This window comes from Phyllostomus hastatus, unplaced genomic scaffold (genome assembly GCF_019186645.2).
Source record: "Phyllostomus hastatus isolate PE091 unplaced genomic scaffold, TTU_PhHast_1.1 phas_contig_1, whole genome shotgun sequence".
NCBI lineage: Eukaryota > Metazoa > Chordata > Mammalia > Chiroptera > Phyllostomidae > Phyllostomus > Phyllostomus hastatus.
This window is the reverse complement of record NW_025333498.1, coordinates 5,898,725-5,924,766: the sequence shown is the minus strand read 5'-3', so window position 1 is coordinate 5,924,766 and position 26,042 is coordinate 5,898,725. Positions and strand designations below refer to the sequence as shown.

The 26,042-nt window shown below is 34.0% G+C and overlaps 1 pseudogene; it reads right to left on the bottom strand.

Moving 5' to 3' along the window:
- Nucleotides 1-7,161: 7,161 nt before the first annotated feature.
- On the bottom strand, nucleotides 7,162-7,459 carry LOC123813636 (annotated as a pseudogene).
- Nucleotides 7,460-26,042: the final 18,583 nt, after the last annotated feature.

The window sequence follows — 26,042 nt, the reverse complement described above, 5'->3', positions numbered from 1 at the left end:
AGATTTTTCCAAAAATATTGAAAAACATTGGACCACAAATCAAAGTATTTCATAAGAATTCAAGCAGAATAATTGCTTAAATAAGTCACCTAGACACAGCATATTTAAAGTGCTGAAAATGAAAGGTAAAGAGAAACTCTTAGAGGGAGTCAGAGAAAAGAACTTATTAGATATAGAATAGTGTGTGTGTATGTGTGTGTGTGTGTATGAATTACAGTAGACTTTTTAAGAATTCACATCATAAATGATTGAAACCAGAGATTATGAATTAACATATTTAAAATTCTACTAGACAAATACCATATCATCTCACCTATTAGTGAAACATAATCAACAAAACAAACAAGTAAGCAAAATACAACCAGAAACATTGAAATAAAGAACAAACTGACAGTAACTAGAGGGGAAGTGCTAGGGGGATAAGGAGGGAAAGAAGGGGAAGGGTTGTCAAGGAATAAGTATAAAGAATCCATGAACAAAGCCAAAGTCGGTAGGACTGAGGCCGGGGGGTAGGGATGGGTGGTATGGGAGAGGGTGGTAAGGTGAAAGTGGAGACAAGTATGCTTGAACAACAAAAGTAAATAAGTAAAAAAGAAATAAAATTCCACTAGAAAAAAGAAGTCAACCTAGAATAGTATATCTAGCATAAATGGCTTTCAAAAGTGACAGGAATAAAGACTTCTTCAAAAAAAGAAAAAACAGGGTAGTTTATAATAACAAACCCCCATAAAAAGACATGTGAAGAGAATTCTTCAGGAAAAATGTATGTGATAATAACTTAAATCTACACAATGAAATGAAGAGTACTGGAAATAGTATTAATTAAAGTACACATAAAATCAATTTTCCTTTTTTATCTGAATTACTGTATTGACTAATTAATGAAAGCTGCACTATAGTTAGCTCATGGTTGAACATTGTCTCAAACCTGAAATGCAGATATTCTGTGTGATAGATTATTATTCAAAGCTGAATGTTGAAAATCAAATGTTTATTATTTGATTTAACATTGACTAATTGTAGGAGACCGTTCTGCGTGGCATTGGCCCAGCTCCCACTTGGAGATGCACAGGACCCATGCCCACGGATAGGTTCTCCCATGGGGATTCAGGCCTGCAATGTGCTTAGGCCACTTTGAGTCTTGCTTTTTGCTAAAAAACTTCCTCACCCTGAATTGAGGACATTTACTGCAAAGTAACTTCCTAAAATCCATGCTAAACTTTCCAAGGATGAGTGTAACTGGTTCAGCCACTTTTGCCTTTTCATTTGCAAATATCCCTCTTCTGTGATGTGATTAGCAGCATTGGCTCCTTTGTTTTCTATAAAGGGTAACCACCTAAAGTGAACCTGTGCACAGTAAATGAGGACCATCATGTAATGTGCTACGAAACCCAATAAAGGCCAGTCATGGCAAGGTCCAAGGCTTTTGTTCCCCTTGAGAGAAAAACCATGCTGTCCCTTTTCCTCCACCAGACTCGGTGGTCTATGTGAATGTCTCATTTCATCCATAATGACGTGGACACTGTGGGCTGGTGTCTGCATCAACTAATGTCTGAATGAATTAATCAACAAGCAAACTGAAGATTATCGCATCACGCATCATCAATATTGGATTTGTAATTATCAAAACAATGTTACTCCCTTTTTACTGCTTATGAAAAGAACTACAAGGGAAAATGTTGGATAAGGTGACTAACTTGTAATGGCAAAAATGCAATAATGATTAAATAAAAAAAGAAAAGAAAGCATTGGGGGAGGAGGAATGGAGGTATAAGAAAATAGTGTCTGTCTTTTTGAAGCACAATATTTACCCTTCTTTGAACACAGATAGATTTAAATAAATTACAATGGTGATCAAAAGAAGCTGAATATGGAGCAAGATGTACTTTTGATAACATAGAAGGCAACATACACCAAGTAAAGGTGTATGCATTATACACTTAATACTGAGTGTATAATGCAGAAATAGATACTGTTTTTCTAACAGTATGTATTGTTGCAATTCAGGTACAGGTTTATTACTATAGAAGTGCTTAACAAGCCAGGAAACTCTTCTATTCAGTTCTCTTCTTAGAATTCTGCTAATAAAGAGTTTGGTGAAAGGAAGTTGAAAACCAATAAATCTATGTGAGCAAAATGCTCATGGAGATTTAATGACAATATAATTCTTCCTTTTCCAGTTTTACTAAAGAGCTCACAACTCTGCATCATTTAGAGGTCAGTGCATACTTCTGACATCCAAGGTTATTGTAACCCTAGGAAAGAATGTTCTCAGTGATGAAAACTTCTAACTCATCAAACATTTAATTGTTTTATTTCTCAGCAAGTTATACTGGCAAGTACATCTGTGTGAGGTAATATTTATATATTCTTCTTGACCATTGTGACTAGGGAGCTTTCAACTAAGAAACAAAATGTAAAACATATCACGAAATAGTATACTTTGCAAAAGCATGGGAGTTTCAAACATAGTCTATACAAGCAATTATATGAAACCCCTTGAGAAAACAGAGCATATGTAAAGCAAGAAGGAAAATTGTAACTGCTATAGGCCTTATAAAACCAAGAATATGATATAAAAAGTGCTTGTCTGCAAAGAAAATGGCTCAGGCTTCTTAGGGAAAATAATCAGATTTAAACCACAATTGGCAGAAATGATTGTCTCATAGCTTTCACTTTTCTGGTTGGTTAGTTTGGCATAGTAGAAATTAGTTTGATGGATAAACCTTGTGTACTATTAAAATTCTCACATAAAAAAACAAGTTCTCGCCCTGGCTGGTGTAGCTCAGTGGATTGAGCGCGGGCTGGGAACCAAAGTGTCCCAGGTTCGATTCCCAGCCAGGGTACATTCCTGGGTTGCAGGCCAGAACCCCCAGCAACCACACATTGATGTTTCTCTCTCTCTCTCTCTCTCTCTCTCTCTCTCTCTCTCTCTCTCCCCACGCCTCCCTTCCCTCTCTGAAAATAAATAAATAAAATCTTTAAAAAAAAATAAAAACAAGTTCTCTATATGTTCTTAACACACAGTGACTCTCTTTACAATAATTGTCAAGCAAAGTAAAATGAAAGCATGGGGGATTTCATGAAATGTCTACACTCTTCCAACATCAGTGTCATACCTAGGATTTAATTTACTGAGTCTGAAATTTCTGGATGCCATTTTAATTTTTAGGTATTACACCAAATTGTAAGACTTTGGGGACACAAGATTACTGAGTGAAATACAAATGGATGTGTTGTTTTAGCAGGAATTTGTTTTGGAAGCCTGTGCGAGCAATCAAGCTCAGCATTCTCTTCTGGACATTCATAAATGTTTTAATAGGTCTAAAAACATGAGAGGACAAACACAAGTAAATTGGAAAATTTAAAAAATAGGATCTATGTCCCTTTATGCACAAAAAGGAAAATAATTAGTACTTAAGTATCATTAGGATGAGAAGATTCTTCATCAAAAAAGAGGAAAGAGACATGGAGGAAAATTGACATAGAAAATAAAATAGAAAATAGAACATTAAGTAGAAAAAACCCAGCTAATTATACATCTTCATCTCTGCTTTCTAGAGAAATAAAACCTAATTTTAAAGAAATGGAAAAATCTAGTGAATGCCAAGAGAATTTTCCATGCATTATAGTTCTTTGGCATATAACCTGTATGTATTTATCCAGATGTTATGCATGGAAATTATGGGATATAATAGTAACGAAGTGAATTTCAGCACAGAATAGTAATAAAATAATAATGAATGAGTACATTTAAAAAATTCTGTTGCATTCATAAAAGAATTTAGGATCATAGTGTGTAATAAATGTTAAAACACATTGAAGATGAAGACACAAACACAAAATTGCTTTTCTCCCCAAATTCACACTTTAAATAAAATTACAGTAGAGTGAAACTTCCTAAAAAGTGTTGATATGAACTATTCTTTGATACCTAAAAATGTTAATAACATATATTTAAAAAACAGTTTCTAGCCCTGGCTGGTGTAGCTCAGTGGATTGAACACGGGCTGGGAACCAAAGTGTCCCAGGTTCGATTCCCAGCCAGGGTACATTCCTGGGTTGCAGGCCAGAACCCCCAGCAACCGCACATTGATGTCTCTCTCTCTCTCTCTCTCTCTCCCCCCCCTCCTTTCCCTCCCTAAAAATAAATAAATAAAACCTTTAAAAAAAAACAACCAGTTTCTGACTGCTCTGGTGAGTATTTCCTTCATGTTCAGGGATAGCAGAGCAAGGCAGTAGCACACAGTGGGTTAAGCACATGTTCCCTGGACCATGCACACCTGGTTAAAACCCAGTTCTGTCCTGTGTGAACTGTGTGATGTTGGGCAGGTGACTAACCTCTCAGAACCTCAATTTTCTCATCTGCAAAAAATAACATCTACATCAAAGAACTCCTGTGAGGATTACAGTTGAACAAAGCAAATAATTGTGATTATTATTATCACCAAGAAATTCTGTATAATTTACTCAGTTGATCATGATTATTATATTGACCATTATTATTGAATGTTTCCAACATCAAGCGGGTATCAGCATAATTATACTCTTCTTGTCTCATAAATATTATTTCCTGTGATGCCTCAGGGCTTCTTGAGATTGTTGAGAGGCATATTGATGCACAGAATCTGCCCTAAGCAATTAAATTTCCAGAGAACTCAAGATCATATTCCCTTATGCTTCCTGCCCCCAAAGTCTGGTGAACAGTGGGGGAAAACTATCTAAAGAGATGGGGAAGGCAGGCAAGGGTGAGGCTAATGGTGTTTGAAAGGCACTAATAAGTGTATGGCAAGAGCACTCGGTTGCTGTGGAGCGGGAAGGAATCAGCATCAACATTTGTTTAACCCCAACTATACAATTATAATTAAAGGTGTGTATTTGGATCCCAAAGCTAAAAGAAAAGGGGGAAAATTGATCCCCCAAATCCCATAAAAATTAAAATAAATAAATATTTTATAAAGGGACTTAAAATACAAATTACCTAATTCATTTCTCCAGATGTAAATTTTAGTTACAAAATATGTTTGAGGGATGATTCTGTTGAATGAGGTAGTAAAAATTTAATATGATTCAAATAACTTCCAAGTAATTCATGCTTTAGAAACTACATTTTAGTTCAGTTACTTATCTCTCTCTTTGCTTTATTCATATTGGTAGGAGAAAGAAGTCATTTAAAATTATAGTAGGATAACCTTAAACTTTGAAATTTTTTGAACAATTATGTCACTATGAAACCTATTGTTCACACTAAAGGCACCAGTTTTGGTGGAATATTTAGCACCGAAGTTACCATTTTGATCTCCATAGGAGACTAAATAATTTATCTGAAGGAGAACTCATGATTTCATGCTCATGATTAACTCAGCTAAGCATATTTGCCAAGTTTGTATTGAGTGACAGTTGGGGTCCAGAACTTGATTATAATTCCTAGAAATCAGGAACTGGAGGAGAATTTATAGATGATCTGCTCTTTTCTTCACTGAAGAAGCAGAAACTCAGAAGGGAAAAGTGAATTCCGGTTAAAGTAAAAAGAACCAGGTTGAATGTTAAGTTAAGAATTGGCTTCCAGGCCCAATTCTGTCATTATCTGATTCCCAAGAATGACATTAAAGCTATTTAGCTAAAAAAGTGAAAGAAATAGTAATACTAATAATGAGAAGAAAAATAAGAGTTTATCCCCTTGAACTTATTAAAGAATAAATTAATGCAAAGAACATAAGTCCAACTTCTGTTGAGTAAAAGTTTAATGGTATTTTTGGTATTTTCAAGGGATTTTATCTTCTAGTTCCGATGAATATCTCCAGTGGGGCCCACTATGGATTCACTTGTTTTGCAAAATATGATTCCCAAGTTCAATGGAAAGAAACACGCCAAGAAGAAAGTCTCTGGTGACCAAAGAAGCAATTCCTTATTACTCAGCAACAATGAACAAAACAAAGAACAAAACCCCTAATTCTATTCAAAGCAAAAAATTGGGGAAAAAAGCTCTGTCTACTTGATGATAGTAATTTAGGAAACAGCCTAAGTACAAATGGCTGGGAAAACAATGAGACAGAGAAAAATAGAGGCTGTGAGAGAAAACAGCAGTGCCACCTACCATACAGCAACGATTAAGTTACTTAGTCCACTGCCCCAAACTACAAACAGCTGAATCTCCAGCTATATATGTGCAGCACAGCAAAATGACTTAAGAAAATAGCAAAACACTACTTATTCGGAAAATAGTTTCACCAGAAAAGGTTAAAATTCTTAAAAATACAAACTCAAAGCTATACAGAACATTAAGTTATCCAAACATCACATTTTTTCAGGCTTGCTATATAGTTGAGGTTTGAATTTTTCCTTTAGTGATATAACATAAATGGTTGCACTTATTATCATTTAATTTATAAAATGTTTGATTTCTTAGAACTATTTGTAAAAGCTAGGTTATTTCTCTACAGGTATATTGTTTAAATTCCCCAAAAAGTATAATAATTTATGCTTCTGAAGTCTTTCATAATTATTTGCTGATTTAATCTTCATTGATTCTTATTAATAAAATTACATTTACTCCATGAATTAAACCTTTAACTCATTCATTCATATTTTAATTATTTTAAATATTGATTAAAATGGAAATTATTCAAATATATGTTTAAACGTAAAACAAGTTGCTAACATCTATTGAATTGTTAAAAACAACTAGATCTATGTCATCATACCATTATGCATAAATATACTTTACCCCTAAATATTATCGCTATTTTATTTATTTTTCTTTTTATAGCACAAATGATATAGTCCAAATGGACAAAAATTTAGTACCATATAGAGTATCTTAGGATAAATTGTCTTTGAATGGGAGCTTCTTTTCTAGGACTTTGAGGTCTACAAAACATATCTAGAAAACTTGACTGCTTAAATCAAATGGAAGAGGAGTAGATCTGTGGTTTCTGTTTTTTTTTTTTTAGAACAATTGTGTTGTTTCCTTTTCTTTCTTTTTTTTTTTTTAAAGATTTTATTTATTTATTTCTAGAGAGGGAAGGGACGGGGAGAGAGAGAGAGAGAAAGAGAGAGAGAAACATCAATGTGCGGTTGCTGGGGGTTATGGCCTGCAACCAGGAATGTACCCTGGCTGGGAATTGAACCTGGGACACTATCTGTGGTTTCTATTTTTGATTAATTACTGTAACACTGCCTTTCAGCTGGCTGAGGGAGTTTCATATTTTCTTTAGACACCATTAGGCACCAAAATTTCTGCAGGACAACTTTGATACTACATAAATTCTGTCATTTTATTAGCACTGATATGGCTCTTGACTCTACCTGTCAATTAGAACTATTAACTCCATTCATATCAATTTTTTTACAAATATAGAACAGGGAGTGCTTCTGGGTATTTAGGTCCACATTTTACTTTAAGGCTGTATGTTCGGTTTCATAAGTAGTTCTTGGAGGTCCAGTTATCCCTGTCCATCTTGTGCCATGTCTTTTAAGTCATCTGGCAGACTCCAGCTAACCATGCGATCTCCTACTCTGTTCTAGCCTTCTTTGCATTCTTTTAACAGTCAAAAATTATGAGGGACTTTTACTCCTGAACTTGTAGTGACTGCCAACTTGTATTGCTGTTGCTCATAAGCTAGCCCTAGTGTCACTATTTTAATTAATAAAATTTACTTGTATTTCTCCAACTTAACTACATTAGTATTAAAGAAGTGTTGCTAATGTTAAATTTTGTAAGTATATTGTAGTATCACTCAAAAAACTTTCTTTCTTTCTTTGTTTTCCTTCTTTTCCATTTTTTCTTTCAGACCCATACTTTAATTTCTCATTATTTTAAGATTATGCAGTGATTTAAGATTATGAAGTGACATTCATGCCTACATATTTGAAACATTTCAACTATTTTTGTGTATTTCTAAAAAAATTAATTGTTTTAAAGCATTTATTTCATGTGTCTATTGAACTCCATTTGTTTTCCTATAGAATACAGTCCCCACTTTTCATGCCAGCCTTTGAAGTTCCCCACAATTTGGCCACAATCTAGCTTCATCACTGGCTTTGTAACAGTTATATTGAACCATGAGCTACACTACAAACAACTCATGACCTGTGAATATTTGACTTCAGTACCTCCATCTGGAATGCTCTCCTTCCATATGTATTTCTATTTCCTGAAATAGAAAATTCACTCAGTCTCAGTGACGAACTAATTATCTCACTCACCAAGAGCCCATATTGTGTCACTCACTGATTTTATCACTCCATTATAGATTTGTGAATATGTTTTATGTGTACTTCTATTTGATGAATTACTCTCTAGCAAGGATCATTTTGGTATTTTACAGCCCCCTCTCTGCTCAGTGCTGTGCCTTTCTCATAGTGAGCTCATTAAATATGAAACTGAAATCATTGAAGTAAAATGTGAAAGTGCCTTGTTTTCCTTTTTCATGTTTTCCAAGTTATCATATTCAGAACTGAATATTAAATGTTCTGAAATTGATATGATTTTCATTCTTACGTTTTAAACCAAATTCAAAATTCTCCCACTTTGCAATCATTTCCATTATGTTCTGCAGGGCTGTCAAATGCTAAAATATGATTCTAGTTAGAAGAAATAGATAATCCATATAATTAATGATCTTGAAAAGGATGAAAGCAAAACAAAACAAAAAACCACATTTGGGTATCATTAGGGACATGAAATCTGTCTTCCAGAGTGCTGGTCAATCATGAATCAAATCACTGGGAGAATTTTTACAAATGAGCAGTTTCTCATTCAACGGTTGTATTTATGGCTTGAAACAGTGACTCTTATACTGTTTGACATTTACTTTTATTTCATGGTACCAATTCTCCCTGAATGTCTTGCCTTTCAAATAATTGTAATTTAAAAGAAGATGAAAATGAATTAAACCTACTTTGTTCTGAAATGCTTTTAAAAGTGTTGGCATTTGGGATTTCTATGGCACTCTTGGAGATAATTTTGTGTGTCCTGGGTTATTGCACAAGCAGATTGAGAAGTCCTAGCCAATAGCATCTGATGTCAGTTTTCCAAGAGGAACACATATTGTACATTTTGTAAGCATTTGACCAGAATGACATATGCAAACATATATAATAAAATTTTCAGTATTATTGAGTCATGATCTAATGATATGATGAAAAATGATGTCTGAAAAATTTTGGTTTTATTTGTATAAACCAGTAAGTCTCCATACATGACCTTTTAAAATTTTGTACTAGCTGCTAAAACATTTGAAAGTTCTTATTTGTTAAGTTTAAATAATTCAAGAAATAAATTTTTTATCCAATGACAATTGTTTTTGTTAAAATACTATTTTATTAGAACCAGAATTTATCCTGCCTGTTGCTGTTTTACCCAGTGAGTATTTGCATAATATTAAACATTTGTTGTCCATGTTTTTTGTTCACACCCTTCAAATTCTTTCAGCTCTCCTCCCTCTTAATCACCAGTTGGCCTCACTGGAAGGATTTAGTTCTTTTCATCCGCTCAACTAAATCAATACCATATTTTTAACAGAACATTCCTATTCTCCATGTATTCTCCTTACTATTCTCACCAACTTTTAGAAGTCTTTCTGATATGAATGTAACTAGGATAATACTTAATGTGGTTCTAAAAGAGAAATACAGAAACAATGATTATCCTTAAATTAATAATTCATGGGCAAAAATGGCTTCTAACAAGTGTTCCATTATCAAATCACATAATTAAGACAAACCTGTTTTCTATTACTTCACAGGATTTGGCAGAGGAAGGCTTTGAACTATGAACTGAGGAGAGAAAGGAAAGACTCCTGACTAGATAGTTTACAGATGTGTCAACGGGATTTTTGCTAGCATGCACTAAAGTCTGCAGAAAATAAGTTACAATTGTCCTTCTTTATGTGCTGTTTTATGTAAGTATGCTAAAGTTTCCATCGGAATAATCAATTTTACATTATATCCCACCCTCACATTCTTGTATGTGAATGGAACAATCACACAATTGATCAATATTTATCTTTGAGAATCTTACTTCTTTTTAAAAAATTAAAAGTGAGCACTGAGTAAATAGAGTTTCATAGCATTCTTGTATAACCTATGTATTATTAGATAATCAAAATTTGGTATGGTTACAGGCTCTTTCTTTCTCCTCCAGGTAACATATATTTTCCAAAAAAGAAAATATTGAATGCCAAAGTTATGAAAATTCACAAGTGTAATTTTTGAAATATACAATCTAAAATAATTGTAGAAAATTTTCACTGTAGACTACATGAAAAATACTTTCAACATAAGCACGTGTAATATTGTTTAACAATATTTAAGAATTGTTAATAACAAAATATAGATTTTATTATCTATAGAGTCTTCTCTAGGCTAAAAGACCTAATTAGACACAAATACATTGCAGACCTTAATTTAATATGCCTCAAGGTAGTTCCATACAAGGGAACACCAGACTGTTATCTGATTTCTCATCAGAAACATTTCAAGGCAGAAGGGAGTGGCATGAAATAGTCGATGTGGTGAAAATCAAGACTTACAACCAAGGCTACTTTACCCAGAAAAGCTGAGTAAAATTAAAGAAGAAATGAGGGGCTTCCCATTTCTCTTCTTCCCAAGAAAAAGCTAAAGGAGTTTGGTAACACAAAACAGTACAGCAGCAAATATTAAAGAGCTTGTTTTAAGAAGAAAGAAGAAAAAGAAGAAGAAGAGGAGGAGGAGGAGGAGGAGAAGAAGAAGGAGAAGAAGAAGAAGGAGAAGAAGAAAAAGGAGAAGAAGGAGAAGAAGGGAAAGAAAGAAAAAAAACACTAACAATAAAATGGGACTAAATACATATCAATAATCACCTTAAGTGTATAGGGCTTATATGTCCAACAAAAGACAAAAGGTAGCTGAATGGATAGCTGGGAAGTATTATGCTACTTTAAATAAGCCAGGAGATGAAAGACAAATATGAGTGGAAGCTAATCAACAAAACAAAAAAAATGAATAAAATAGAACAAGAGACATGGAAATAAAGAACAAACTGACAGTAACCAGAGGGGAGGGGGAAGGAGGACAATGGGAGAAAGAAGGCAAAGAGTCAAGTCAAAGAAAATATGCAAAGGACCCATGGACAAATATAATGGGGATACTGAATGTGGGTGGCGGGGGTGGGTAGTGCAAGAGAAAGTAATGGAGGAAAAATGGGGACAACTGTAACTGAACAATAAAAAAATTAAAAATAATAAAAGAAAGAAAACAAGAACCAGGCATATGCTGCCTCCAAGAGAGACATGTTAGATCAAAAGGTACACACAGACTAAAAGTAAAGGGATAGAAAAAGTTACTTCATGCAAATGGAAAAAAAGGTGGGGTAGCAGTCCTTATATCAGAAAATAAAGATTTTAAAACCAAGATTATAGTAAGAGACAAACAAGGACACTATCTAATCATGATAAAGGGAACAGACCAACAAGAGAATAATCCTAGTAAACACTTAGGCACCCAACAGAAGAGCACTACATTATGTAAAGCTCATCTTCATGTAGATAAAGGAAGTGATCAACAGAAACACAGTCATAATCAGGAATTTTAACACTTAATTGTCTTCAATGGATGGATCTTCCAGAGAGAAAATCAAAGAGGAGACAGAAGGTCAAAACACCACACTAGATCAAATAGACTTAATAGATATCTTCAGAGCATCTCAACCCAAAGCAGCAGAATATACATGCTTTTCAGTGCACATTGAATGTCTTCTAGGCTAGATCACGTTAGGACACAAAACAAGTCTCAATAAAATTAAAAAGATTGAAATCATATTAAGAATCTTCTCTGACCACAATGCTGTGAAACTAGAAATCATTCACAAGAAATACACTGAAAAACACACAAAAACATGTAAGCAAAATAACATGTTATTAAACAATAAGTGGATTAACAGTAGATTAAAGAACTCAAAAGATATCTTGAAACAAATGAAAAGGAGAAGACAACAATCCAAAATCTATGGGACACTGGGATAGCAATCCAAGAGGGAAACTCATAGCATTACAGGCCTATCTCAAAAACAAGAAAAAGCTCAAATAAACAATCTAAATTGATGTATAATAGAACTTGAAAAAGGACAACAAAGCCCAAAGTGAGTAAGAGGGAGGAAATAATAAAGATCAGAGCAGAAATAAATGAAATAGAGACTAAAATACATGTTACAAAACATCAATGAATCCAAGAGCTGGTTCTTTGAAAAGATAAATAAGACTGGCAGACCTTTAACTAGACTCATCAAGAAAAAAAAGAGAGAAGATTCCATTCATAATTGGTTCAAAAAGAATAAAATACCTAGGAATAAACCTAACTAAGGATGTAATAAAAGACCTGTACTCAAAAAATTATAAGGCACTGAAGAAAGAAATTGAAAATACAAATAAATGGAAGCACATACTGTGTTCATGGATAGGAAGAATTAACATTAAAATGTCCATATTTTCCAAAGATACCTATAGATTCAGTGCAATCACTATCAAGATTCCAATGGTGTATGCCACAGAACTAGAACAGATATTTTTTAAAAAATTTAAGTAACCACTAATGGCCCCACATAGCACCAGCAATCCTGAGAAAGAAGAACAAAGACAGAGGAATCACACTTCCTAATATGAAACTATACTATAGGGCCACAGTAATCAAAACAGCATGGTACTGGCATAAAAACTGATACACACATCAATGGAACAGAATAGAAAGCCCAGAATTAGACCCACACATTTACTGTCAATATTTGACAAAGGAAGCAAGCATATACAACGGGCTAAAGATTGTTTATTCAATAAATGGTGTTGGGAAAATTGGACAGGTACATGCAGAAAAATAAAACTAGACCACTTTCTTACACCATACACAAGAATAAATTCAAAGTTGATCAAAGACTTAAATGTTAGACATGAAACCACAAAAATCCTCCAAGAAAGCATAGGCAGCAAAATCTCAGACCTTGTCTGTAGCCATATTTTATCAGATATATCTTCCCAGTCAAGGGAAGCAAAAGAAAAAATAAACAAGTGGGACTACATCAAACTAAAAAGTTTGTGCACAGCAAAGGAAATCATCAACTAAATAAAAAGACAATCCACAGAATGAGAGAACATATTTGCCAATACATCTGATAAGGGGTTAATATCCAAAATGTACAAAGAATGTATAAAATTCAACACCAAAAAACAAACAACCCAATTAAAATTGGGCAAAGGACCTGAATAGACACTTCCCCAAAAAGGACATACACATGGCCAACAGACATATGAAAAGACACTCAATGTCACTAATCATCAGAGAAAGGCAAATTAAAATCACAATGTGATATCATTTCACACCTGTCAGAATGGCTATCCTCAATAAATCAACAAACAAGTGCTGGTGAGGATGTTGAGAAAAGGGAACCCTTTTGCTCTGTTGGTGGGAATGCAGATTGGTGCAGCCACTGTGGAAAACAGTATGGAGATACCTCAAAAATTTAAAAATGGATCTGCCTTTTGACCCAGCTGTCCCACTTCTGTGAATATATCCTAAGAAACCGAAAACATTAATTCAAAAGAACATAAGCACCCATAGTTCATTTTGGTGTTATTTACAATCACCAAGATGTGGAAGCAGCTTATGTGTCCGTCAGTAGATGAGACATTTCTCCATGTGCTGTCCTTTCTAATAGATGAGACAGACAACTATGGGACATTTACACAATAGAATACTACTCAGCCATAATAGAGAAGTAAAATTTTACCCTTTGTAACACTGGATGAACCTAGAGAACATAATGCTATGTGAAATCAGTCAGAGAAGGACAAATACTATATTATTTCACTCATATGTGGAATCTAATGAACAAACTGAACTAACAAGGAAAATAGGGTCAGGCTCATAGATGGAGAGCAGGATGACAGCTGATGCAGGGGAGGTGAAGGGCTGGAGGGATTGAGCAAAAACAAAAAAGGACTCATGGACATGGACAAGAGAGTGGTGATTGCTGGGGGAAGTGGGGTATTAGGGGACTACATGTAATGGAAAAATACAATGAAGATTAAGTAGAAAAAACGAGGAAAAGAAGAGGAAGTCAGAGTGATGGGGCATTAGAAGGACTTCATCCATTGATGGTTTTCTAGATCTAGAAAGGACATTAGCTATGATATGGTCGGTCCCTGTAGTATCCAGAAAAGGTAATAAAAAAAATTCTTTCCTATTATTCCACTGAGACCTTGAATTAGCTCAGTGAGACTTCCAACCAACAGAACTGTAAGATAAAAATTTGTGTTGATTTAACCCTCTAAATTTGTGGTAGTTTATTATAGTAGCAATAGAAAACTCTACATTTTAAATATAGGGCCTTATAGTTATCAGTTTCCCTCTAAACCCTGCTTTAGGTCTATCCCATACTTTTAGTATGTTTTGTCTTCATTTCCATTCATCTGGAAGTATTTTATAATTTCCTCTGTGATTTCACATATTTGTGAATTTCCCAAGTTTCTTTCTGTTATTGATTTCTAGTTTCAGTCTATAATGATCAGAGAGCATATGTTGTATATCTGAAATCCTTTTAAATTGCTTTTTGTGGATTATTTTCATGGCCTATCATATGGTGCACCCTGAAAATTGTTCTAGGTGAATTTGAAGAGTGTTCTGCTGTTGTTGGGTGAATGCAATATTCTTGGAATTCAGGCAGAAATCAGAGAGAACATCACTAGGTGAAGAAGAGAGCTGTGGGATGTACATTAGTATCAGAGAATACATATGTTTGATGCTAAGATTTAGGATCAATGTGGTTGAGAATGAAGGTGGTGGACAGATCATGGGGAAATCTTGATGACAGGGTAAAGAATGTGGAAAATTTTTTCTAAGTTTTAAAAGAACATGGGTGATTTTTAAATTGAAGAACAAATGTTCAGTGCCTTACTTCAGGATGGAAAACACTTGACACCAATGTGGAAAAACTTTTAATTCCAAACGATGGTAGTGACATTTACAATTTAATTATTCCTAAAAGAAAAGATATGCCTTATATATGGACTTTAAACTTAAATGCAATTCATCAATGTTAGCAAAATACCCACCATTGGTTTTCATGCTCCTGCCTATTAGTAAGTCATTCTGAGACTTCAAAGAATAGATCTAATTTTTTTAACCAAACTCCAAAAATTATTTTGGTTGTGTGGAAATTCAGAGACTTTGGCTTGATATGCAAAAGTTATAAATAGCAGTAGGACTCAGGCTGCTATCAATTGTGATGGTCGTGTATTTATTTCTAAGCTAGGTCAGATTTTTTATCTTTTTATAAACTGAATTTAGGTATAAGTATACTGAACTATAAGTACAGTTTTACAGGTAAGTTATAAGATAACATTGTTTTTTTTAAAAGATTTTTATTCATTTATTTTTAGAGAGGGAAGGGAAAGAGAAAGAGAGAGAGAGAGAGAGAGAGAGACATCAATGTGCGATTGCTGTGGCGGTGGCCTGCAACCTAGGCATGTGCCCTGACTGGGAATGGAACCTGCAATGCCTGGTTCACAGCCCGCACTCAATCCACTGAGCTATGCCAGCCAGGGCATAACATTGGTGTTTTAAAAGTTAGCCTCACAATATTTATTTGTATGCTTTCTCCATATGCTGTCATTTCCAAATAAATTTTTAGTACAACATGACTTTAAAAAAGAGCATAAAAGTGGACAAATATATTCAAAATGCATTTAAAAAATCTTGTAACCATTTGAGATTTGGGAGATCTATTTAATGATGTTTTAAAGTTAGAATATAATTTATGATGTTACTTCCTTGGCATTATAATTCATTAACGGGTAGTTTAGGGTGGAGTTACCAATATAACAAGAGGCACACTACTTCACTACAGTTCCACTCTGAACACAGATGAACTAAATTCTGTGAAACAGCTTTGCAGTTTAACCCCTTAAATGTTGTTATCACTGGGGTTCCATTCTAGCCATCTCTCAGATGCCCCTCTGAATCTTTAGGAAATTATATTGATCAAGAAAGTTGCATAAATAACCATCATTTTGACACCTATTTATGAATTTTCTAAGCAGACTGCAATTTTACCTATAAGATGACTATATGTACTATTTACAAGTAAAGTATAATTTTTATCCTAAATTTCTATTTCAGTCCAATAATTAACACCCCCAGAACACAGAAGCAGTTGCAGGAAATGGAGATTATTATGGCATGTTTCTCCATGGAATCAACAACACACATCTTAGGAATTTGGTATTACTAACACAGGGACCCTTAGATGGTAAGTGGTGCTATTTCCAAGGAGAACTTTATTGGTCCATTGTACTCAATCTGCCTACAAAGATGAGTAGAAAGGTAGGTCATGGGGAAAAAAGCATCTCTATTATGTCATAATTTAGGACAATCAGGTAGACAAAGGTACAAAGTAGTGGAAAATCAAAAACATTTTCTTCATGGGCAGCTATAAAATCACAAAATAAAGAATATTCAGTTATGGGAGTAATTCTTACCGGAATCTGTAAACAACTTAAGAACTGACATGCCCTTTGTGATTTTTAAAGGGCTATAAAGTTAGTTGTTTTTTATAACTTGAATAGCAGTGCAGGGAAAAGAACCAGAGACAAAAAAGGGCTTTTGCAATGCTAAGGAAGGAAAAGATTATGTTTTTCCACTTTCGTTTAAAATTGAAAAAGAAGACAAAGCTAAATTATGAAGCAATTTTAAAGAATTATAAAAGGATCTGAATTTTTCCATAAAAACTATTAATATTTAAACAATTTTTGAATATTAAAATCAAACTATTTTAAAAATGTTTTTGTGCCCTGCACTGCTGCTGCTGCACGCAATTGGTTTCCCTGTGGCTAAGAGTGATGCTCGTGCAAGGTGATAGCTTTCTGATTGGTCTGACGACCTCTGAAGTCACCGCATAATAACTTTTATTTCATGGACACATAGTAGTTATGAGTGTTGTTTGAATGGGACAACAAAGAGAAAAATTGCCTATAACCTTCCCTTTGCTACTGCTAATATCGTTTTAATAAAAACTACTACATATTATTAGTCTGGATGAGAGCTAGCTAATGCATCAGTTTAATCGCACATTAAGTTGACAAAACTCTTTTTACCATTATTACAATGCCTCAAATCTGTAAAAAAATGTCAATTATAATAATAAACTTTTTTCCAAATATGCTTATGAGTTGGTAATATAATTTGAAAACTTCTTCTACTGGATATTGAAATTCAAATTCATTTGTTCTCCATGTAAATCAGGTCTGGAACATGTGTTTTACTGTGAATAGATAATGCAATAAGAGCCTTCTTGGACTGAATTTGGTCAATGTTACATTCCTAATGTTCTTTTCTCACTAGCTTTTGGTCTTAAATTTTCTCTTCTGTGAGATGAATTAGACCATATTCAAATTTTACTAATATATCTAATATTTTTCCAAGGAACCAGGAAAAAATTAGTACATTTTCTTTTAAAATGAAGGTAATCTTCCAAGGGGGAATGTATGAGTTTTTAATTCTCCATAGTCTATATCCATATTTGTCCAAAACCCAATTTCTTTTGGTTAAAGGTATGAAAATTAACTATTTTTGTCACATAATTTATCTGTGCAGGATTGCCCATAACATGAAAACCGTCCTGTAGTTGATGGCATACAGGGCCTGAATCAGAGGACATGAATTCTAATCTTTTTCTGACACTTTTAGCTACAGAAATATTCATAATAACAGCCTCTTTCACTCGATGTTTTTCTCTGTAAAAGATTAATAAAAGCTTTAACAGTAAAGTAATAATGATTTTTAAAAAATATATTAGACTATTTCACACTGAAAAATTTGAACCCCTTAAACTCCAGGGGGTGAGGGAGGAGAAGGTATTAAAGAAATATGGAACTTGAAGGTGGGCATAATGGTCTAAAATTGAGAGATATTGTTGCTTTATGTTAAACCCAGTTGCTTCAGTACAGAATAGTGAGTTTTTAATTAGCCAGTCACATGAATAAGTACCTAGGATCTCAGTTGACTGCTGCTTCCTTGTAAGTAAGCAATTTGACTTAATTGCTTTAGAACATCATGAAAGCTCATGTTACGTGCTCCTGTTGAGAACAACAGAGGTCGTTATGTGAAGGATTGAGACGTTGCCAAAATCACTGGCTTTATTAGCGCCCCTCTTCCAATTCATTTTACACAACCACAGAATGGCATTTTGAAATTTTACAATAAAATTCTCCAGTTTAAAATCACCTCTCTGTTGCTTTAGGCAGAAATGTCCAAACTCATTAGCATGACATACACATATTGCTGGGGTAAGATGTCTATAAAATCTCTTGGTTTTATCTATGCCCATTTGCTCTGCCTCTCTGGTGCTAGAAACCAGAAATGACAAATTATCTTGCCACACCAGGTTATTTCAGATTTTTAAATCTCAACTCATAGTGCACTCTCTGGTAGGATTTCCCCTTATTCTGTTCCACTCCTCACACTTGACTCATTGTGCTTGGAGAAATCCTTATTATGTTGAAAGATGCTGCTTAATTGTCATCTCCCTTCAGAATTGCTTGTGACAATTGACCACCCCTATAGTTTTTGTGCGGTTTTTCGAGTGAAATTTTATTTTTATTTATTTATTTATTTTTATTTATTTGGTAAAAACAGTCAACATGCTACTTACCTTCTTAAATTTTAATGTACACAATACTATATAGTTAACTATAGGTACTCTGTGTTACAGTAGATCTCTAGATCCTACTCAAGTAGCATAACTAAAATTTTATACTCATTGAAAACCTCCTCATTTCTTCCCACTCTCCAAACCTGAGGCAACTACTGTTGTATTTTCTGCTTCTATAAGTTTAACTATTTTATTTATTATTTTATTTTAGATCATGTAGGTGGAACCATACAGTATTCTATTATACTCTTAGTGTTTATAATACTTGCATATTTTCCTGACTACTAGTTTGCAAGCCCCTTACAGATATCGTATCTGTCCCATTACCTGTATTCCTAGCATTCACCTCATTCTCAAGCATACATATGGTGCTAAATAAATGAGGTATATATGAATATGTGCTTTAAGATAAATGAATTGACATATAATTCCTATGGAGCAGCAGTGAGCTGCATCAGAGTATAAGCTGGGCAAAGGAAATGGTGCTATAAATTTTTAGCCATAAAAATGTTTGATTAAAAGAATAGATAGTCAACTAGAAGTAACATTGTAGGAGAAGTTGCTTTATTAAATGAGAAATTAGATTAGATACTACCTAATAATACCATAATAGTAGTAATGATTTAATTCATAATCACTTTCCACAACTGAGTGCTTGTTATATGCCAGGTATTGTACAGTGTTTTACTTAGATTATCTTATTCACCAAGAAGGAAGGAAGGAAGGAAGGAAGGAAGGAAGGAAGGAAGGAAGGAAGGAAGGGAAGGAAGGAAGGAAGGAAGGAAGGAAGGAAGGAAGGAAGGAAGGAAGGAAGGAAGGGAGGGAGGGAGGGAGGGAGGGAGGAAGGAAGGAAGGAAGGGAGAGAGGGAGGGAAAAGAAAGAAAGGCTCAGGTATTTGGATTGATTTGCCCTTGTTGCAACTTGATTAAGCAAGTGAAAAGAAATTTAAGCTTAGTTTGATCTGACTTCTGAGCCTCTCTACCTACCTTACTCTATATACTTCCCTGCCTTCTGCATTCCTGTGGGAGCCAAGAGGCAGAACCCCGAAGTCAAGTATCTTACCAAGTGACTGAGTGAGGCAAGAAACAGCAGGGCCAAGACCTAGGCCAGCATAAAGGGAACAGGAAATTTGAGAGGACACCGCAAAAGAAAGATTCCTGAAATGTAGAGTTCTCAGGGAAAAGGACAGGAGCTGAAATCCACATTAATGAGAGACAGCAAAGGCTGGGGACTGGTTCAGCTCCTTTCACGTGCTCTAAAAACAACAACACACTTAGTTTTGCTTATAGATTTCAGCAACAAACAGCTCTCCTTGGACTCATTCCTTTGGTACCATCTCCAACTCCACTCATTTACCTGCATTCTCTTATCTAATTTTTTTAACTAGAAAAAAAAGATTTTTAGTTTACAATAAAACATAAAAGTTGGAGAATTAGGCTTTGATCTTTGAGTAATCCTAAACTTATTATGTTAATACTCAAAGTGTTTTTTTCCAAAAAGTAAAATGATTGCTAGACTGCACTGCATCATTTTCTGGATGCATATATAATATATTTATTTTCCTACTTCTACTTTTAGCCTGGTGCATAAATAGAAAAAAATTGAGTGGCACCAAATTTTGAAAATGGTAGGAATGGAGTACATTAAACATCCTTGAGCATACAATGCAATATGCAGATGAAGTATAGAATTGTACACTTGAAACTATATATAATGTTATTAACCAATGTCACCCCAATACAGTTAATTTAAAAAAAAACATTCACAGATGATTAGGCATAATGAAAATGAATCTTCCAGGTGCCATTATTGCTACTTCAACAGAGGCAGGGAATAAATAACCTTTGGGGATTGCAGAAAGAGGCCATAAAATTTAGTAAGTCTTAGTCATAGATCTGATAACACAACCCTACTCTAGGATTTCTTTTTTCCCTTCCCCATCATGGCATTTTTTTCTATTCTTATCACTCCTCTAAATTATATCCACTCTTAGTTCCATAATAAATTTATTTTACCAAAGCAGGATTATAGTAGAACATTGTTCTTAGTATACTCTTCATTGTTTAAAACCATTCTTCATTTTTTTCATACTCCAAATTATATTGACTTCAATTCAATCTAAATTCTGACCCACTCTGAGGTGAGTGAGAAAAGGAAAATGTTGTTGTTTTCTATTTCTCAATACTTTGTAAAGCTTACTATTAGTAATATCTCATTTTCTGTCAAAAAAACATTTTCATTAACAAAGTATAACTCACCAAACATCAAAAGGAAGCTTTTCAAGCATTTGTAATAAAAAATTACTTATAAAATTCTGTTGAGTTTTTCTCATCATGATATCTTGGTGTCAAAAGCATATTTAATTATTATTTTAATGGTGTGTGTTTACAAATATAGATATAATCTACTATATAATCTACTATATAATCTACTATATAAGCATATAATCACAATGCATAATTATGTTATGGTTATATAAGTATATTATAATTGCATATATAAATATGTAATATTATGATTCAGACATATATTTTAAAAATTTTCTATATCCACTATGCCTCATATGTCTCAAAATCATACTTCATAATAATGATCAACTTGCTGGTAAATGGCATCTTTCCCATTCACTGAGATGATATTTGAGATGACACATGTCTGTAAAATCTATATATTATAATATATAGGGAAACATTTTTAAAAATTGATGTGAATTGTAGTCATGTTTTAGCAACTATGAATGACATGGGAGCATTTGATACAAAGGGATTCAGTTTGGCCTAACTAATACAATGATATTTGTGTCTCACAATAATGTCTGAGCTATTAGTCCAAAAGTCAACCTTTCACATGCTTATTCTATTTTTCATGGCCCTAAGTTCTAGCTGAGACCATCAAAAGGATCATCTGTAGATGCAAATATATCTAAATAGGGAAACTGATTTTTTTAAAGGGAATCTCTACCTGAAAGCAAAAGTTATTCTTTGACTAGTAAGTCAAACCTGCAATCTTACCAAGTAATTATAGTGAAAGAGGACAGAAAGCCTCAGTTTACCTATGAGGTACCTTGGTGTGCAAAGAGTAACCTTAATACATATGCTGTTATGGAAAATAAAACATGTTTCAGATTTGAAGGTGCCTTACACTCCCCTTCAGGTTTGACCAAACAAGCCAAAATGAAAAACTCTTAAACTCAGGGCCTCTTAAACTCAGGGCCTCTAACAGGGGCCTCTTAATTCTGGATAGCTTCATTTTTGTTGGGATTGAAGTCATGAGGAATAAAAGTCAAATGTAAAAATGTTCTTTGACTCCTTAGAGTAGCCCTAGAGGTTACTGAAAATAGTAATGTTGTAGAGGCTTAGAGGACCCATAATACTGCCCCACAAAGAATATGGAACTTTGTTAATATGGCAGGATTTAGTGCAGAATAGAATAAGTAAAAAATCTATGTTCTGATCTTTAAAAACAGCTTTTAAAAATGTACTTTTAGGATCTGTGATTATTCCATATATTAAATGTAAATACATGCCAAAGAATTTATATTATTTGCGTTAATTGATCAAATTAAAGTAACCCAATGCTATTTTCCTGAGTTTTATATAATATTTTAAAGACTCTGAGTAATTTAAACATTAATATTTCTGTTTGAATTATTTCATTTAATAACTTCTTCAAGTGTCTATTAAACATTAGGTGCCACAAAGTGCCATAGAATAAATACAAAGCCATCCTAACAGACTTTAAAACTTATTAAAATCATCTATATTAAACCATAATAAAATAATACTCATTTAAACTAGACCTAGAGAGATAATACAGTAAGTGATTTTTTGTTTGTAACTGATAAATATTCATAAAGTTTGATTGCTTATTGTTGATCTTTTTTAAAGGTCAAAAATTCACATTTTTAATATTTTTCCAGCCTTCAAATGTGTTTCTCTACAAACAGTTAAAAGATATGGAAATGGATTCCAAATATGTGTAGTCCTTTAATTATACCCTTTAAAAAACACAGACCTTTCCCTCTTACATGACTAAGTACATACCCGAAGCACAGGCTGACAAAAACCAGCCCTTACTTTTTCTTTTAGCAACGTAAACATCATACCAAGTTCACCTCAGATGGGCAACAGGCCATCTTCTCGCTTTGGCCACCTCTCTTCTTTCATCCTCCAGGTCCTCTCTGATTGAAATGATTTGCTTTTTAATCTACTTGCAGTGTATTATTTAGAAATATAATTTACAGATATTTAGAACCTCTAATTTTATTTTCTGAACATCCTGAAATAATTCAATAGTATATTTTTCTGAGTAATTCGCATGTTCACAATCCTTTAATTTTCATCTAATCTGACTATATTGAGTCCAGAGCCCTCTGCCTTATTTCTGAACATTGCCAGGACACATATCTTTTCTCTTGGTCACTTTTATTTATTTTTTATCTCTTATTCTGAACTTCTGACTTTCCTTTAATCATCACTGCCTCATTGTTCAATGTTTACCCTGGATGCTGTCCTCTCCCCGCACCACATGATCCCAAGTGTGGACATAAATCAGTTTTTAGGACCCCCTTAACACACACTTTGTTTATTAGACCATAGTGAAGGTTTGGAGATGATGGAGCAGAATCACAACACAAGATATGAAACAATTTATTTATTTTTTTAAATGTATGGTTCTGGTTCAATGCAATTCTTATGAAAATACCAGTATTTATTTTTTTTTTTTTAAAAAAAGATTTATCTATTTATTTTTAGAGAGGGAAGAGAGGGAGAAAGAGAGAGAGAAACATCAATGTGCGGTTGCTGGGGGCAGTGGCCTGCAACCCAGGCATGTGCCCTGCCTGGGAATTGAAACTGCAATATTTTGATTTGCAGCCCGTACTCAATCCACTGAACTACGCCAGCCAGAGCAAAATACCAGTATTTCACAGATCTAGAACAAATATTACAAAAATTTATATTGAACCAAGAAAAGATCCCAAATAGCCTCAGCTATCTTGAGAAAGAAGAACAGAGTTGGAGGGATCACAATACCTGATATCAAACTATACTATAAAGCCATTGTTGTCAAACAATCTGGTATTGGCATAAGAACAGACATATAGATCAATGGGACAGAATAGAGAGCCTAAATGTACCTATGCCTTTATGGTCAATTAATATTTGACAAAGGAGTCAAGAGCATATGATGGAGTAAAGATAATCCCTTCAATAAATGATGTTGGGAGAACTGGACTAGAACTTGCCAAAAAATGAAATTAGACCACTAACTTATATCAAATACCAGAATAAACTCTAAATGGATAAAATACTTAAATATAAGTCATGATACCATGAAAATCCTCAAGGAAAACATAAACAGTAAAATTTCAGATATTGCGTGTAGCAATATTTTTACCAATACACCCCCTAGGGCAAGGGAAACAAAGGAAAAAATAAACAAATAGGTCTACATCCAATTAAAAAGCTCCTGCATAGCTAAAGAAACCATCATCAAAATTAAAAGGGAACTCACTGTATGGAAAAACATGTTTACTAATAATACATTGGACAAGGGTTTAATCTCTAAAATATATAAAGAACTCACACACCTCAACACTAGCAAGACAAATAATCCAATTAAAAAAGGGCAAGAAATAGACACTTCTACAAGGAGGACAAACAGATGGTCCATAGACATATAAAAAATGTTCAACATCGCTAGCCATCAGAGAGGTGAAAATCAAAACCACAATGAGATATCACCTCACACCTGCCAAATAGTTATCATTAATAAATCAACAAATAAATGCTGGCAAGGATGTGGAGAAAGAGAACCATGGTACAGTTTGGTGGGAATGGAGACTGATGTAGCTACTGTGGGAAACAGTATGGAGTTTCCTGAAGAAAAAAAATAAAGTTAAAAATGGAACTGCTTTTGACCCAGTGATTCCACTGCTGAGAATATGTCCTAAGATTCTCGAGTCACCAATTCAAAAGAAAATAATCACTGCTATTCTCATAGCAGCATTATTTACAATAGCCAAGATTTGAAAACAGCCTAAATGTCCATCAGTAAATGAGTTGATAGAAAAGCTGTGATGTATTTACACAATGGAATACCATGCAACGTAAAAAAAAAGAAGGATATCTTACCTTTTGCGACAACATGGATGGAACTGAAGACTATTATGCTAAGTGAAATAAGACAATCAATGAAAGACGAATACGATAGGATCTCACTTATAAGCAGAATCTAATAAACAAAATAATGACCAAAATAGAATCAGACTCATAGAAACATGGAACAGACTGACAGCTATAAGAGGGAAGGGAATAGGTCAGGTGTGGTTGAAAGAGGGTGAAGGAATTATTCAAAGAATACATATGCATGACCCATAGACATGGACAACAGTCTGGGGATTGACTGTGGGAATAGGGGGTGGCCTGAGTGGAGGGCTCAGAGAGGGAAATACTGAGACAACTGTAATAGCATGAATGATAAAATATTTCAATAGATATATATGGTCCTATATCTGTATTTTTAATGATATATACACATACATTTATAAATGTATAGAAAATTTCTGGAAGGATCCACTATTAGTAAGACTGTTCTCTAGAGCATAGTCCAGGAGGAGGTTGGAGTGGAAAGACTTTTACTTTTTAATTTTATTTTTTTGTACTGTTTCAGTTGCTTTGACTTTTGGATGTAAAAAAAAAACTAGTTAAATATTGTAAGGTTTTACCCCACATTTCCAGTATCTCTATGAAGCTCTGTCATGCACCCCGACCTCTGGCTAGGCTTTCTGTTCCCCAGCATACCATGAATTTTGTCTCATTTGTCTGTACATTTATTCCTGACCTATCCTCTTTTCTACCTGCATATAAAACGATTTAAAACTGGTTACAGGTAATAGGTTTCTTAAGTTTTTAGCCATTTCCATGAAGAGGGAATGCTCCTAGCCCTCTCCTTGGGACCTGTTCTGATGTCTCTAGAGTCTCAGAATGAAAAAATGCTCAGAGCTCATCATCCCTCCTTTCAGCCCCATTGGCCAACAACTTACAGAATAAAGCCACATACAACAAATCAAACATAAGTCAACCATCTCTCTAAGATTAATACCTTTTACTTCATTACACAGGGGAGTTTGTGAATTTTAACTTCTTCCCATAGATGCTTCACTTCCTATAACTGAAAAACCTACTTGAGAACTTTCCCAGAAGTAAAATTTGTCCCTAAGAGAGCAATGTTCCCCAGAAGTAAATTTTGTCACTGTATAAGACACAGGGAATTATATAGACATTGCTCTGTGAGTTATTACATGACATTTTTCCTCCTCCTTTCACATGACATTGTATACCTTTGTCTGCATAATCTGTAACTT